At 41.9% G+C, this 18,124-nt stretch overlaps 1 long non-coding RNA gene and 1 pseudogene across 1 annotated transcript; both read left to right on the forward strand.

Annotated features, from left to right (window-relative positions):
• Positions 1-252: 252 nt before the first annotated feature.
• LOC116893176 lies at positions 253-2,316 on the forward strand (annotated as a pseudogene).
• A 12,931-nt stretch (positions 2,317-15,247) lies between these two features.
• LOC116900331 lies at positions 15,248-16,306 on the forward strand. Its single transcript, XR_004387927.1, has 2 exons — positions 15,248-15,343; positions 16,180-16,306. It is a non-coding gene; the product is annotated as an uncharacterized LOC116900331 (long non-coding RNA).
• Positions 16,307-18,124: the final 1,818 nt, after the last annotated feature.

The raw sequence follows: 18,124 nt of genomic DNA on the forward strand, positions 1-18,124 counted from the left end.
GACAAGCCTGGGGCTGGCCTGGAGGAATAGATGAGATCACACCCAGCAGAGCTTCTGTCAAGACTTTAAAAAAAAAAAAAAAAAAAAAAAAGGCAGTGTGTTCTCTGAGGTTTGTTCTTGCCTCATACTAACTGGGAGCTGCCCTTGATCTTTGGACCTCTTCCCAGGCCCAGGAGAGGTAAAACTCTGATATTGCTTTGGGTGTGACCCCAGCCAGCCTTGTTAATAAACATTCCTTCCTGTTTCTCCACAATGACAGAGGAGGAGGGAAGCAAGGTCCGAGGACAACAGCAGAGGTCATGCCAGGCACGGGAGCAGCGGGAGCAGCCGGAGCTGAGTCACTCCCTGGGTTTTTTTCCTATTTGTGTGGTTCATCCACTAAGACCAATCATCCTGAGGTGTGAGCTGCTACAAAGTGTAAGCTGCCTCTCCCTGCAACTTGCAAATGGGCAAGCAATCTCCATGTTGTCTTCCCTATTTTACTTCTTTTCTTATGGTACCAAGAACTTAGTCTTCATTTTCCAGGTCAAGTCTCCTACCCCACTGTTAATTCCCACATCAAAGGAACACTGTGCTGGTATACTTAACTTTGTGTCTACTTAAATGCCATTTTGATAGGCTGTTCAAACTCTGAGAATACTTCCCTATGTTTCAGACTCAAGTGGATTGATTACGTTATAAATGAGAAGAATGCCATAATATATAATACCAGAGAAGCTTGAGCTCTATGTGTGCTTAGCATGCATGAGGTTCAGCCTCCAACATGCAAAAAACAAGTTTCGTCCTCACTGGCAGCTGACAGCCTGCCTCACCATGTACGCTCCCACCACTGCCTCTCAGAAGTGCTTTGACTACTCACAGTTCTTTATCAGATGAGACCAGTGTCCTGGGCACCTGACGCTTCATCTCACTCATGCCTATGCCAAAGATGTAAAATTTGGTGTGCATGCCAGAGCCTTAATGCTTTATAGTAGACTTTTCTGCAGATAATCTAGCTGTTACCATGGGGCCAAAGGGAAGAACAGTGATTATTGAAGGGCCAATCCAGTGGAAATTCAGAGAGGTGTGATGTTGGCTGTTGATGCTGTAATTGCTGAGCTTATAAAACAATCTAAACCTGTGACAGCCCCTGAAGAGATTGCTCAGGTTGCTTCAATTTCTACAAACGGAGACAAAGACATTGGGAACATCATTTCTGATGCAATTGAAAAGGTTGGAAGAAAGGGTGTCATCACAGTGAAGGATGAAAAAACCCTGATGGATGAGCTAGAAATTATTGAAGTTTGATAAAGGATATATTCCCCCGTATTTTATTAACACATCAAAAATGCAAATTCTGAGATGCCTGCGTTCTGTTGAGTGAACATTTCTAGTGTCTAGGCCATTGTACCTGCTCTTGAAGTTGCCAATACTCATCAGAAGCCCTTGCTCATCATTGTTGAAGATGTTGATGGAGAAACTCTAAGCACACTGGTTTTGAACAGGCTTGAAGTTGGTCTTCAGGTTGTATCAGTCAAAGCTCTAGGGTTTAGGGACAATACAAAGAACCAGCTTAAAGATGTGGCTATTGCTACTGGTGGTGAAGTGTTTGGAGAAGGGAGGTTAAATCTAAATCTTGAAGAAGTTCAAGCTCGTGACTTAAGAAAAGTTGGATAGGTCACTGTTAACAGAGATGGTACCATGTTTTTGAAAGGAAAAGGTGACAAAGCTCACATTGAAAAAATGTATTCAAGGCATCACTGAGCAGCTAGTGAATACGAAAAGGGAAAGCTGAACAAGCTACTCGCTAAACTTTCAGATAGAGTAGCTGTGCTGAAGCTTGGAAGGACAAATGGTACGGAAGTGAATGAGAAGAAAGTCAGAGCTTCTGATGCTCTCAGTGCTTCGAGAGCTGCTGTTGAAGAAAGCATTATTCTCACAGAAGGCTGGGCTCTCCTTCAGTGCATCCCAGTCTTGCATTCATTAAAGCCTGCTAATGGAGATCAGAAAACAGGTATAGAAATTATTAAAAGAGCACTCAAAATTCCTGCAATGACTATGCTAAGAATGTAGGTAGCGAAGGATCTTTGATAGCTGAGAAAATAATTCTGCGGAGTTCCTCAGAAGCTGGTTATGATGCTCTATTCAGATTTTTTTTGAACATGGCAGAAAAGGAAATTAATCAATGATCCAACAAGACTGTAAGAGCTGCTTTACTGGATGCTGCCGGGGTGGCCTCCTTTCTATCTACAGCTGAAGCTGTAAGGACAGAAATCCCTAAAGAAGAGAATGACCCTAGAATAGGTGCAATGGATGGAAAGGCAGTGGGTATGGGAGGTGGCCTAGAATAATGCTTTGCCCTTTTCAATGAACTGTGGCAGGAAGTTCAAGGAAGGTGGGGGGATGGGGGAGGAAGGGGAGGTGCCAATCTCTAAGACATGCTAGAGACCTGGGATGGGGGAGGCTCCCATTGAGTCTATGGGGGTGACTCTAGATTAGCCTCCTAGTGGTAGGGGATACGGAGTCTGAAGTGGCTACCTCCTGCAATGTCTTGATGTGCCAGGGTGGGTTGGTCCCCAAGGGGGCCTCCCCCTTCTCAGAGGAGAAGGAGAGGGGGAGAAGAAGGGGAAGGAGCTTGTGAGGTGGATGCTAGGAGGAAAGAGATGTAAAGTGAATGAATGGATGGATGAATTAATTAATTAAATGGAGAAAAATAATGAAAAGGGAAAACAACAATGCATTGTTCTGGGCATGGTGGTACATGCCTTTAACCCTAGCATTCTGGAGGCAAAACCAGGTGGATCTCTGTGAGTTGGAGGTTAACCTGGCCTACATAGTGAGTTCCAGGCTAGCCAGAGCTAGTAAAGCTCTATCTCAAAAAGAAGAAAGAGAAGAATACATTGTGTTCATATTTGTCCTTTCCAACCCTCTTTCCCCTTCCATCTCCTGGTGACCCAGAGGGAATTTTTCTATTCACCATTGCATCATATTTCCAGAACAACATCTACTCCATAGCAGGCACTCAATAAAGTGTCCAAGAAACAGTCCACGATCATCACACCTACATGAAGCTCTTCATCTTGAGAAACTCTGGTTGCCTTTAGTCTTTATACTGCATTAAGTATTCTCATAGAATTATCCTTTTCTCTGATACCCTCAAATAGCTGTAAAATAGTAAACACAACAATCTCCTGTACAGTCCAGTTTTAGAAAGAGACCAAAGGGTAAGAGAATGTCGTATGCACTCTAATGCCTTGGATAATCCTTTGCCCACTGTTTGTAATGAGGCATAATTGAAAAGTAATAATAGTACTCAGTAGGGAATGAGAACAGGAATCTAAAATGCCTGGATCTCTGAAGTCTTGTGTTTTATTTTCAAAGTTCCAATGACTTTTGTGTAACAACGCATGAAGCATCTTGGTTTGATTTCATTTATAAGAACTTTCATTGTTTCAGATGGTTGGAGAAACAAATGAGCCCTCCAGGAAGATGTGCCCTGTTTATCTTGGAAAATCACCAAGAATTCCAAGTGCATGTGGCATGATGATAACCATCTAGAAATGGCTCTAGAAGGACCTTAACGAGTGCAGCCCCTCCCGGCTCTCAGTTGTCCTTGCTCTCACTACAGAAAGACGACTTGGCAAAGTGGGAACAAAAGTAAACTCAGAGGGAGACATGTGTGGGAGGTTTAGAGGAAAATAGCTCAAAGTTCTCTTTCTGCATTATTATCTCTTCACAACATTCTCCCCTTTAAATTACTGGCTTGCTTCCAGTGGCTGTTGTTGTTGTTGTTTTCCTGTCAGTATGCTAGATTTAAAACAGACAAAAAAAAGCAGTGTAAATCTCCCTCACTCTCAGGAAAAGGCACAAGAGAGTGATTCCAGGACCACTCTAGCTCTTCGATATTGTAGTTTAAACGTTTCAGAGTTCTCATCCGGACAATCTGTGACCATTCTAAGGAATGTGTTGGCCATTCTAAGGAATGTGTTCTCCACATCCCTCCCCCTAAATGGACTAGCAGGAACCAACCCAAACAAGTCACAGGCAATTAATATAAATCTTCTAGCTTAGCTCCAAGCTGCCAGGGAAAGTGTCCTTGTGACTCAGAATAGTTAGCGTCCAATTCATCCATTAGAAAATCACAAGCTCTGATACATCCTAAGGAGATCATTTGTTCACTGTATTTCTATGGTCTGGAACTCGTGATCACCATTTGTTGGACATTGAAAATTAGAGGTTTAGAATCCAGATCAATATATACACATATTTCTGATTTTCTTGGTGATTTCCCAAGGTAAATAGAGCACATCTTCCTGGAGGGTTCATTGTTTCTCCAACAATCTGGGGTGTGTGTGTGTGTGTGTGTGTGTGTGTGTGTGTGTGTGTGTGTGTGTGTGTTGGACCCTTCTGATGTATCACTTTGCTCCAAGGACTTCAGTCATCATTGCCAAATTTCCTTATGATTTTTTTTTTTTTTTTTTTTGCTTTCCTGCCATCTCAATCCTGCAGGAATATATTTAAGGCACACTCAGATTAGATTATTTAATACATTTAAGATAATTTGTCCAAGACTAAAAAGTATGTCATGGGTGATCATAAGAGAATTTTGACCCAAGTATGATAGAAATTTATAATAATTTCCCTCGTGTCAGAAATGGCTGTTAGTGGAGGGGATGGAGGTGACAGTAATCAATGTCTAAAGTTGCTTGGTTGTTTTTTTTTCTTTTTTTCATACCTAATGCTACATTCACTCCAAATCTTTTTTAGGGAATGAACTGTTGACCCTACATGTTCAGGGTCAACAGTGATACTTTGATTCATATATATATATATATATATATATATATATATATATATATATATATATATATATATGTTCAGAAGTCTTTTGTATTCTTTCTTTCCAGTGTTTAATTACCCAGAAGTCAACAATAGCTGAGGTGGCCTTCACCCCATCCCAAAGCACAGTAAACGACATTTTCTGCAGGTCTTAAGTCATTCAGAAACTACATAGGCTACCATTCCACGTGCTAATGGAATCAACTTCCTCCTCCTTCCATCTGTTCTCCCTACCAGTTGCCCCTCCCTTTAATCCTGTGGGCTGTGCTTCATGTTCGATTAGGTTCAGAGGGTGAAGGTCTAATTATGCAAGCTTCCTCTCTGGTAGAAGAACATCAGCAAATCATATCCTGTTCTGACAACTCTTCCAGGAAAGGCTGTGTGGTGTAGAGCAAGGAGCAGTTAAGTGGAAACACAGGAGGCAATGTGTGTGTCTTAGCTTGTGTACTGGCCCCACTGTCATGCTTGGGTTTCCTCCCTCTTGGATGTTCAGGATCTTTTTAAGAGGACTCTTTTTATTTTTAACTCAACAGAACAAGTGAAAAAGAAAGATGATTTTTTTTATTCAACATTATTTATTCTCAACCAATAGAATTGTCAAAGCAGTAATTTAGATTTTACTATTCCTTCAGCATCCTCCAGTGTGTGAAATTCTGTAGCTCTCCAAAAATATGTTTGTGTAAATAAATTAAATACGTGGTATATTATTACATTTAAATCTAAACAAAGGCCCAGTGAAGTATTTACTATTTTCTACGTATGTTTGTTTTGCATGCATGTATGCAAGTCTATACAGCACATGTATTCCTGGTGCTTGTGGAGGCCGGAAGAAGGCATCTGATTCCCCTGGGCCTAGAGTTACAAACAGATGAGATCTGCCATGTGGGTGCTGGGACTTGTGGTCCTCTAGATCTTCTGGCCAGTGCTTTGAAGATCAGCCAGTGCTCTTGACAACTAAGCCATCTCTCCGCCCCCAGGCCCAGTGTAGTAATGCAGGTAGATACTACATACCACAGCTGACCTTTCAACGAGACTATCCCTTGGATGTATCCAAACCACATAGTCTTAATGGTGTCTTTTGCTGATAGAAGAAGAAAAAGAGAGAGAAGTAAGAGAGATTCATGGTACCAAGGAGGGACAGAAGGAGGAAATCACAAGAAGGATTTGAGGGTTGGAGGCCAGTTCTGTCTTATAAAGAACGCTGCTAACCTGGGAACTTTGAATAGGAACTAAGGTCAAGTCCAGGAAGTAGCTGGAGATCCTACCCATGCATACTCTGTGCCCGAGCTTCCAGCCCAAAGATAGGCAAGATAAGGTTGGTTCTGGGCCACTAAGTCTGTGATTGTTACACAGCAACAGAAAACAAATGCATTGATTTTTGTTTTATTCTAACGTGATTATCACCGTACCATCATTATGGTATGCTGATACTAATCATCTGAGACTTAATCAACGGGAATAAATAGCAGCAAAATGATACTAGAAAATTACTTACCATCTAATTTTTCTTAACCAATTTTGATTGGAATTTTCATTTTCTTTCTTCTAACCTTACTCGTTTTCTTTGGTTTTTGAGCCTGTGGAGTTGAGCCCAGGATTTAAGAAACCAGACTTCTCAATTTCTGATGCATACTGTTTATTCTAAAGGATTTCAGGTGAATTATAAAGTATTGTCAGACTCACTTTGCTAAAAAAAGACCAGGGATATTCTCAAACCATGTCAATAATGAGCTGACAGTGTTGTGTGGATTATTTAAGCAATCCAGTGAACAGATGTTGTTTATCTGTCTACTCTTCGCCCTCTAGTACACTGCACAGTCTTTCTTTCGAGAATTCTTCCTTCTCTGGGAATTCAAGAGCTTTCAAGAAAATAGTCATGAATTTGTAAAGCCTTATCATCCTTAGAGAATATTAGATTGGCCCAGAGACTGGTGATGTATTCGGTTTGAGAGGATCCAATCCTCTACTGGAAATGTTTAACTTTTCTCCAGAGAAAGCATCAATAAACTCATGACTGGTGGGGAAGGATGTAGGAGGCAGAATTCGGAGAGTGTTGGGAGTGATGTTTCTTACCTTGCCTAAGGAGCAAATCCACAATGAAAGAGAAAAGAGGTCAACCAGGCGGAAAAGCAGAAAAGAGTTGAAGACAAACCACTATGCAGCTGCCCCTCACCCTGCGTATGGCTTTATTCCCAGTCCTTCCTGACATTCCAGGGACCAACATGTTTCTCCTTTGTCATAGGCCAGCTCGAGATGGATTTGGTCTCTTCCAACCAACAGAGACTCGACTCACACAACAGAAAATGTTTATTTTGATTCAGTCCAGGCAGGGAACAAGCCTGAAACAAGTCCAGTGCCACAGGGTCTAGGCACACAGACCATACCTGAGACAACCTCCAGCCCTGCACCACATAGCCCCATTTGAGGAGCAAGCCTAAGATAACTTCTGTCTGGTACCACATGGCAAGGATGGGGCGCGTAGCACTCCTGAGACAACCCCAGACACCCAGAGGCCCTGGGTACTGCTAAGATGAGCAAGGAAGTGATGGAGAGATAGAGAAATAAACAGAATGATGTGTGCACAATGTCCAGAGGCAGAACTGATGACTCAAGGGTAGTGAGGAACAGCCTGATATGAAGAGCAGTGATGCCACCTAAGGTCATGGTGAGGTCCTGTCCTATGCTGTCACTAAAAGCCATGTCTGGGTCTGTGGCCCTGTAGCAGTGTGAGTCTGTTACCACCAAAGGCCAAATGGACATGCCTGGTCTGGGCTGCTTCCTGGAGCCATGTTGATGTCTGAAGGCTAGGCAGAACCGGCCCCACCCTCACCCGGGCATCCTGGGAGAGCTGTCTCTGAAGCATGAGAGCAGGAGAGTGGGCTCTACACCTTGCCCACACACTACAGTAGAGCTGGCCCTGGTTGCACGAGTTGTGGCTGAGCTGGCCTGAGGGACTGATCATGGGAAAGCTTGTCCTGTCATTCCTCTGCCGTGTGGTGGTATGAGTAAGGGAGAGATGCCCCTGCCTCTCCTGCCACCTGAGCAAGTGGGAGAGCTGGCCCTGTGGTCTTGAGAGTGGGAGAACTGGTCCTTCCTGCCCCTCACTGGCTACAGCATTCAGGAGAGCTCCTGTCCCTTGCCTGAGCAGCACAGTAGAAATGACCCTTGTGCAGGATGGAAGAGGTGGGGAGGAGAGAGGTGAATCAGCCCTGAGGGTATGAGAGGAGGAGGGATGGCTCTGCCTCCTTGTAGGCTTTGGCATTAGATGAGCAAGTCAGGATAGTGCTGGAGAGCTCTCCCTAGTGGTGCAGGCCCAGGAGAGCTGGCAGGAGAGCTGGCAGGCTCACCAGTTCAGATACCACCCAGGGCCCAGATCTAGGACCTTGAGTTTCCTGCAATCCTGCCCCCAACATCTACCCCATCTATGAACTGCTGGAACCGTGAAGATCCAAAGCTTCAGGCTCTCCATGACACAGGGCAACAACAGGATGTCCAAGCGGAGTCCTGATGAAGCTACTGTATGATAGTATAGCAGAAGTCAGAGGCCTCGAACCAGACCAATGACTCATTGCAATAAACATTTGCAAGCAAAAAAAAAAAAAAAAAAAAGTGGACAAAAGAGCATAGCATGGGGCACACTAAGCTTCCACAGTGAGATGTTTTTCTTTATGGGTGGAGGTTGCAAGGGTGGAGGGTGGGTAAGAAGGGACAGGGAGATGAGTGGGGTTGGGTGCATGATATGAAATTCACAAAGAATCAGTAAAAAGTTAATATTTTAAAATAAATTTTTTTCTTGAAAATGTCATCATGGGGTGGGAAAATCATCTAGCCACAAAACTCATCCAAGGTTTTCCAGGACACTGCTCACCCATCTGGCTTCCATTTTTGTCTTTTTCAGGTCAAAACCTGGGCTGCCATGCCAAATGCTGAGCTCAAGGACTGCCTTTTGTGCACGACCAGACAAAACACTCTTTTCTACTTTGGACATCGATGCATGAAGCCTCTAAAGCTATGCTGACTCCATCGGCTTATAAAGTGCCAGCTGGACATGTTATCTGCTACCCTATCGATGGCTGAGTATGATAATTAGTAACTGAAATTAAATCGTTCTACAAGCGTTGCATATTTCTGACCATATTTAGCAGGCTTAAACAAAATAGCAAGACAGAAAAAGATCTATTTTACTGTGAACACCCGTTGCTTTTCTTTCCTGTCTATTCATAGCCTTAGAGGAAAAAACTACTACAAATTTTAAATCAACTACAAATGAAAAGCAAAAAACGGAGAGAGCAATTTTTACATTTCGGCAGCTGATAACTTGCAAGGAAAAGATAATAGCATTAAGGGGTTGGGGATTTAGCTCAGTGGTAGAGCGCTTGCCTAGGAAGCGCAAGGCCCTGGGTTCGGTCCCCAGCTCCGGAAAAAAAAAAAAAAGAACAAAAAAAAAAAAGATAATAGCATTAAGTGTGAACTTGCTATGATTAACACTTCACGGGTGAAACTATAAGATATTAAGCTTATAATAAAATAAATGGCATCAGTAATCCGATCTTGGTTGAATCTCTGCTTCTCTCAAAACCTTTCTTTAAAATGAAGGTGCAATGAGTATTGTGCTTAAGTGGGGAGTAGTCTGAAAACCGATGTCTGAGTTCAGACTCGACTCTACCACAAGCTCATTCCGAGCTTAACCAAGTTGTTCCTAACATTGGTCCTCACTTTTCCCATGCATACTAAGATAAGCAGGCAGATAGACATGTGAGTGTGAGTGTGTGTGTGTGTGTGTGTGTGTGTGTGTGTGTGCGCATACATGTACACATGGACCTGCACCGGAAGTCATGGTTTAGATATAAGTATGTCCCCCAAATCTCATGTGTTACAGCTATAATCCTCAGATGATCAAAATGAGGATTCTAGCATAAGCAGCATTTAACCCATTGGTGGATTCATAAGTTGACAACATTTCAAGTTCAGAAACTTTCAGAGATGGTGCCTACATGGAAAAAGGAAGTCACCAAGGAACTTGCCTAATGTTTTCTCCTTCTCCCTCCCTTGCTCTCTCCAACAACCTCCCCTTCTCAATCCCTCTCCCCATCCCTCTCTCTCTTCTCTTTGGACCTCTCTCTCTCTTCTCTCTCTCTCTCTCTCTCTCTCTCTCTCTCTCTCTCTCTCTCTCTCTCTCTCTCTCTCTCATAAGCTTTTCTGCAGGGCCAGTCTTCCCCAACATGATACTCTGCCTTGCAAGTGCCCCAGAAGCAGAGATACCAGACCAAGCATCACCTGAGCCTCTAAGTTTGTAAGCCAGAGACTAACTCTTCCCTTTGTAACAGCCTTTTATTCTCCCGGTTCCAAGTTCCCCAGAATAATGACTCAGACTCAAAATATATTTACAAATACCTAAGCCATATAGCTAGGCTCATTCCCTGACCTAGTTTAAAATAACCATTTATACTAATCTACGTTCTGCCTCTACTCAGGCAGGTGCCATAAGTCTGTCCTCCTCACGTCTTCCCTGACCACTCTTCCCATGCCTCCTTCTATCCCACAATTCTTTCTGCCTACTAGATGCCCACCTTCTATTCTTCCATTTCCTGTAGGCCATATGTTTTTTTCATTGACCTGTGATGCATCCATACAATACACAACACATTCTCTCTGCATCCCTTCTTTAAACCTTCCTTCTCAGGTACTTGTCACTGCAATGAGAAACCTGACTAACACACCACCATGCATAGGAATGACCAAGGCCACATGCCCTCTAACAGCAAAGAACATAACACAATGGAACCAAACCAATCAAAGAACATAACACAATGGAACCAAACCAATCAAGGTAATAGACTGCCTTAAAATCACCCAGCTGGGTATTACTCAGTGACAGCAATGAACTAAGTTGTATACATGAAAACTGGTGACTCTCAGAGTAAATTTTCAATAAATTAAGTTTGAGAAGGACTTATGCTATAGGGTTACATCAGCTTCAAAAAGAAGCACAGTTCAAGAGCTTATCTTGGAACAACGCAGATGGAAAACTAAGGCTAACAAGGTAACAGTTTGAACAAAACTCAAGACAAATGTTGGTTCCAGAGCTAGAGAGAGAACAGGGCTACATAGAAAGCACATAGAGGTATTGAAGCACTGATAAAAAATTTTTTCTCTATCTTTATTAAATTGGGTATTTTTTATTTACATTTCAAATGTTATTCCCTTTCTTCCAGGCCAACATCCCCCTAACCTCCCCTCCCCTTCTATATGGGTGTTCCCCTCCCCACCCTCCCCCCATTACCGCCCTCCACCCAACAATCACATTCACTGAGGGTCCAGCCTTGGCAGGACCAAGGGCTTCCCCTTCCATTGGTGCCCTTACTAGGCTATTCATTGCTACCTATGAGGTTGGAGCCCAGGGTCAGTCCATGTATAGTCTTTGGGCAGTGGCTTAGTCCCTAGAAGCTCTGGTTGGTTGACATTGTTGTTCATATGGGGTCTCAAGCCCCTTCAGCTCTTTCAGTCCTTTCTGATTCCTTCAACAGGGGTCCTGTTCTCAATTCAGTGGTTTGCTGCTGGCATTCGCCTGTGTATTTGCTGTATTCTGGCTGTGTCTCTCAGGAGAGATCTACATCTGGTTCCTGTCAGCCTGCACTTCTTTGCTTCATCCATCTCTGATAAAAATGTTTTAAATTAGAGCTATGAGTGTAGTGTTTGTTTTCTATTTTTCCTATAAAATATACATGTATGATATGTTCCTATACTAATTAATATTTATGGTAACTAAAGGCCATATTTTAAGAAAGCAAGATTGACAACAGTGTTTAGCATATTCTAAGCTCTGGATTAAAGATGAAGGACAAATGATGACATCATGACACGCAAACATTAGGAGAAGAAAGTACCACGCCCATCTCTGTCTGTTTATCCCGTTGTGTTCTGAGACTTCTTGGGAGTGTATATAAAATCTACAGTCTCATCACAGAATCCATCCTGGTGTGTTTCATGCTTTATTCAGTACAAGAAAAGATACTTGGACCCTCAGTCAGAGCTAGGATTCTATTGATCATGTACCAGTGCAAAGCCATTCCAAAGAATAATGTGTTCTGCTGCCTAATATCAGAATTAAAGAAATCCTCTAAGGAAAGAGTGATCGCCTCATAGCTACAGCTCAGTACATAAAATAACAAACCAGAGCAAATGTCTACTTCAACAGATCCTGAAAGTACAAGAATGTAGAATTTATGAAGTACCATAACGTCATGTCACTTAATGATTGACTTAGAGGGGAAGAGGCAGATTTAGAGAAGTCAATAAGTTTACTTATCTTAGGAAAGAAGGGAGTTGGCAGAGTCTGCAGTGAACTGAAAGGTTAAGTACAGAAGCTATAGAAACTGTTCAACAATTGGCATCGACCCAATAGAGTAGAAGGGGCAATGGATGGGAGTGGAAGGGAAGTGGGTAAGATAAGCATGGGCGTGGGTGTGGGCATAGGCGTGGGCATGGGCACTCCACTCTAGCCACACTTTCAATCCACGGGAGTTCTCCAAGAACAAAGGCCTAACAAACCACTTCTGGAGTGGACTTTAAATGAATACCTTTTGGGCCAAGATCCTGGGAAGAACAGAAATCTGGTAAATACTGAATAGAAAATAATAGTCCCACTCTCACTTCCATCTAACATATTTGGTGGATATATAGTTCTTCTTCTTAATTGCTCTATTCTTGAACCATATTATCCCTAGACAATCTAAGGCCGAATATACAATATCTCAGCACATACTCAAGAGAAAACTTGTTAGAAACAAAGTTGTTGGGAAACTCGTGGAAGAGATTTAAACAACTCTATTTACTCTGTCAAACTGAGATAGACAATTATTCAAAAGAAAAATACACGTCTCTGTACAGACTAATGCCTACAACCCTTATGTCACCAGGACAATTAAATAAAAGCTTGGAAAGAACCTTTATTTCAGGTTCTTATCAGCTTGAGCCAGCTGATAGAGAAAGTAGGTCTTATAGGTGTACTCTTGAACCAGGAAAGACTCTGTGCAAAGTCTCTGTCTGGTGCTGTGAGCTAAAAACATGTTTCCATTCCTTGCATTATCTTTATGGCTGACAAATGATTGCCTTGTACTTGCTCTGTATGCTTGGAAACTAGTTATATATTGCTGAGACTGTCACAAACAAGAGATTTCCTTCCTAGGGAAAAAGGAAAATTGATCTCCTGGGTACAGGGTTTAATAAAATGAAGAGAAATTTAGGTGGTCAAACTTTTTTTTCCTTTTGTCTAACTTTCAGAAAGTCTGGAACCCTATTTAACAACTAGAAGGCCTTCTGAGGGCCACCATGGTGGGACATGCCTTTAATCCCAGCATTTGGGAGGCAAGACAAGCAGCTCTCTCTGAGTTTAGCTCAAGTCCGATCTACATAATGAGTTCCAGATCTGCCGGGGCTACACAGTGAGACCCTGTTCTAAAAGGAGAAAGAGGAGAAGGAGAGGAAGAAAAGGAGGAAGATAAAGAGGGAAAGGAAGAGGAGGAGGAGGAGGAGGAGGAGGAGGAGGAGGAGGAGGAGGAGGAGGAGGAGGAGGAAGAAAGAAAAGTGGGAAGGAGAAGAGGAGGAAGAGGGAGAGACGGATAGTTCTGAATAAAACCTAGATTTTCTTCTAGCATCTGTACCCTAGTCTACTGCTGCTCTATAGCATTGGTGGTGACAAGAAGCAGTAACCTCATAAGTCAGTCACTTGTCTCTATTCACATAGTCGGTAGGCCTTGTTAGAAATGTCCAACTAGTACCTTTGTGAATTTCTAAATCTTAAATATGTACAGTTATTTTTTTCTCCTTTGGACATGGAAAAGGTAATAGTATATTATTTCTCTAAAAGAATGATTCAATGTGCAAAGCCAAGTTCAAACTTCTGAAACTTTGAATCTTGCAAGCCTGTGACCAAGCTGTAGATTATGCCTTGCTATAGCTGGACTAGATTATAATTGCAGACACTGTCACTGTGAAAGGCTAACACAATACCTATAACAAATAAGTAATATGCATGGACAAATAATAGAACAATTGTCATAAAACTACATGCTCATGATTTATTTTCAGAAATACTGGATGAAGCACCAACTATACCTAGAGGAGATATTTAATAAACAAAACACTCAGCTCCATAGCATAGTGGGAAAGACAGTGGTTTATTCAAAATGTGGTATAAAAGAAAGCAAAATTACTTTTAGATTAATTATACTCAGGCAATGGTAGTGTAGATCTTTAGTCCTAACACTCAAGAGGCAGAGACTGGCAGATAGGCCAGGCTGGCCTGGTCTACAGAACAAGTTTCAGGACAGTCAAAACTACACAGAAAACCCTGTCTTGAAAATGAACAAAAAAGGAAAGGGAGGAAGGGAGCGAGGGAGAAAGGGAGAGAGAGGGAGGGAGAGAGGGAGAGAAAATGAGAGAAGGAGAGAGAATGTGTGTGAGAGAGAGAGTGTGAGAGAGGGGGAGCGAGAAAGAATGAGAGAGAGGAGGATAGAGGGAGGGAGAGAATGTGTGTGTTCGAGAAAGAATGAGAGAGGGGTAGAGAGGGAGGGAGAGAATGAGAGAGGGGAGAGAGGGAGAGGGAGGGAGGAAGAGGGAGGGAGGGCAGAGAGAGAGAGAGAGAGAGAGAGAGAGAGAGAGAGAGAGAGAGAGAGAGAGAGAGATCAGGTTAAGGATAAAGGACAGAAGTGCATAACAGGGATCATGTGTCTCAGACAAAGTTCCAACAGTCTTTTTATAACCATCTGAAATTACTTCAGTTGAATTAATTTGAAAAGATATACCATCAAAGTCAGAAAACCTAGGCACCCCAGGTTTTTGGTTGAGTTGTTTGCATGTTTTATTTAACTTTCTCATTAAGTTAAGCCTTCAGGTTGCTTTGTTCCTTTTTTAAGATGTTTTCTTTTATTAAAAATAATTATCATTTATAGGATGGATTAAAGTGAGCACTTTCCTTGAAAGGTTTTATTTATAAATTATGCTCTGTGAACTTAAAAAAGCCTAACAACCAATTCATAATTATCTTGAGAGTACAAGTTTTATTTCTTAGACACTGACCTATCAGTAAATAGATTCCTCCATCTGAGATATAAATTCCTTACCCAACAGCACACATTCCTTCCCTAGCTTACCAAGTGCATATTACAGTCCGAAAGAAGGTCACCATGAAACTAAATGACAAGGTCAACAGAGATGCCATGTGGAAATTGTTCCTGGATACCATAGTACGGTACCAAGCTCTGGTATTATTTCCAGACTGGAGTACCCAGCCATTTATCTGCTGCAAACTGCAGGTGTAACTGGAGCAGTGGGTGGAGGATGTCAGAGCAGGAAAAAGCTGTGCTACGTCATCCTCCAAGGCCCTTGGTGTGGAAGGAACAATCGCTACACACACACACACACACACACACACACACACAGATGATCGTTGTGATCCCCACTACAAGGACCTGGGGTGTGGGAAAGGAAATTCAGCATGGAATTTGAAAGCTAGATTTACAAGGTAAGAGATCTGAGAGCTTCAAGTCGGGGAGGGTTTCCAGCATTTCAGAGAAATCTGTTTTGTTTGTTTTCAGTCTAGACTCAGAGTACAAATGCCTAGGAAGTATGCTGGAGGCCAGAAGACACCCTAGGGTTGTTTTCTTGTTCCACACAGAGCCCTGCTGTGAGGTATATGGGTTGTGGTGTATATGGCAGTGCTTATACTCAGAGTTTACCTGTATCTACAATGATGCCTCATGTGCTCCACATGTCCAATCAGCACTCTAGATGACTGCCACCAATTTCCTTCAATGGTCTCCTTCATTTTTTCATTCTTTTTTTCCGGAGTTGAGGACCGAACCCAGGGCCTTGCGCTTTCTAGGCAAGCGCTCTACCACTGAACTCAATCCTCAACCCCTTCAATGGTCTCCTTATCTGACACTGTACTGGTTCCTCACTATTAGGTATTTTCACTTAGACTAGAGCGATTGCTGCTGGCAATGAGCTGCTGGCAATCTCTGAGCTGTATTCAGGATGACTTTCTGGAGGGCAAGTTTAAGCCTACCCTGCTGAAAGAAAAAAAAATGCTAGTGTTCACTTTAAATGTATGCTATTCTTGTAATGTTCTGATTTTTAAAAAATCATTACCTTGATTCAAATCCTGCCTTTGAACAATAAACTATGTCATTTTGCAATTGGAAGTCATCATCCTACAGAAAACATCCAGACCCAGAAACACAAATATCACATGTTCTCTCATATGTGGAACATAGATTTTTACATACAATTTTAAAGCTTCCTTCCTGTTATTACTACCTGAAAACTAAGGAAATTTCCTTGTCCTTTTTGATCCTGAAGCTCCTTATCTAACAGAGGGGATGACAACAACCCTTCATGCACTTACTGTTAAGATTCCGTGGCAGGTTCTAGATAATTGAGAACTATGCCTACGTCACAATAAACTTGAGATATTATTGTTTGACCAGCTTATCATTAGCTACAGAAGCATATCACAATCTACCCTTCACACTCTCCAGCTGTCTGCCTTCCTTCTGGCGCATCAGGAACCTCAGTTCTTGTATATTAGTTGAGATTTGTACCAGCCTCATATACCAAGAGATTCATATACTTTACTTAACCTTTAACAACTCTAAAATATCAGTCCTGGTGTCCTCATTTTCTTGATTAGGAAACTGAGACTCAAAAAGGTTAAGTAACCTGGTTTAAGGAACTGAGCTTATATATAAGAGAGCACAGAGCTGAACCCAATGTCTGATACTACAACTGTATTCTTACAACAATGTTACTTTTATTCCAATCAATTTCCTAAATTTCCTTTAATAGCATTTTAGTCTCACAAGCTTTTCTTGAACCTTGGAATGTCTACATTCAGAGGAAGAATCTATGCCCCTCCTGAACCTAGACAGGACTTTACAACCACTTCAGCTAATTGATTCTAGCACTCACAAGGTTATACAACAGCTTATACAACAATGTAGGTTACAAATGGTAACACAGCTCTGACTAGCTCACTCTTTTGAAACTACACTCTAGGCAATCTACATTGCCATATAATTAGTAATGCTACCTGAAGGGGCTATGCTTGAAGGACCAGTAAAGAGATCACATCAAGATACAGAGGAATGAAGAGGCCTAGCTTCTCAGATGTCCTTTAAGCAACACCAACAGGCACTTCATGGGACAGAGAGGCGTGATCTCAACCAAGACATGCCCACACTGCAAAATGCATGAGATATTCAAATTATCTTGTTATTTAAGTCAGGAAATGTTGAGCATTTTGTTTCTCAATAATAAAATCCAGAAAGGCTATAGAAATCTCTAATATAAATTACTGACTTTCATTCCCCTTGATGGTAAACCTTCAGTCTTTACATGTACAGCCACCTCTACCTACAAGTCATCACCAACTAGCACACCCCAAATTCCTCATTTAAAGAGCCATGAACTGATTTCCCTCACTGTGGATGCTGCAGAGTCAAATAGATTTTCTTGAGTCTATAACTAGGTACTTAAAGACTCAAATATGAAGTCAAAATGTCTAGATTCATTCTTTGTCTCCTACTAAGTGCTGCTATTTCATCTGTCTAGACTTCCGTTTCTACCAAATGGAGTTACAGTGAAAATTCCATTTCAACCACAATGCAGAAGTGAAATCTATGAAAGCTCTTAGTTTTAAATTAATCACTTTTACATTGATGCTATAAGACAGTAACAGAAATAACATGAAGGAGAAGGATTTGTTTCAGCTCATGGTTTCAGAGGATTCAGTCCATTGCGGTGGAGGCAGAACCACTCAGCTCATACCATGACAGGCAGAGATGGCGGCAGAAGACTATCACGGAGATGCCACACCTCAGTGACCCACTTTCTCGAGCTAAGCTCCATTCCCAAAACCTACAGAAACTCTCCAAGTATTGTCAGCAGTTGGACTCTAAATGTTCAAAACATGAGCCTATTGGTACATTTAAGATTCAAATTTTAACATTACTTGACAGGAGTTTTGATTGTATATATTAGAATATTAATTATACTGCATAGAAAATAGTTCTGTTTCATCATGTGAACTATTAGTCTTTTGGAGGGGAAATAGCAGAATACCTTTAACACCTGATATGAAAAAATATATAACTTTGAATGAATAAACTAATAGGTAAAGAGTGCTGAATAAACAAGTCACACTTGTAGGAGACATCACATGGAAGAGACTCAGGCTCATGAGAAGTTGGTTGCATGCTGCTGTCCCCATCCTATCCAACTCTTCTCTCTTTCTTAGTGGTGCTAC

This window comes from Rattus rattus, chromosome 1 (genome assembly GCF_011064425.1).
Source record: "Rattus rattus isolate New Zealand chromosome 1, Rrattus_CSIRO_v1, whole genome shotgun sequence".
NCBI classification, from domain to species: Eukaryota; Metazoa; Chordata; class Mammalia; order Rodentia; family Muridae; genus Rattus; species Rattus rattus.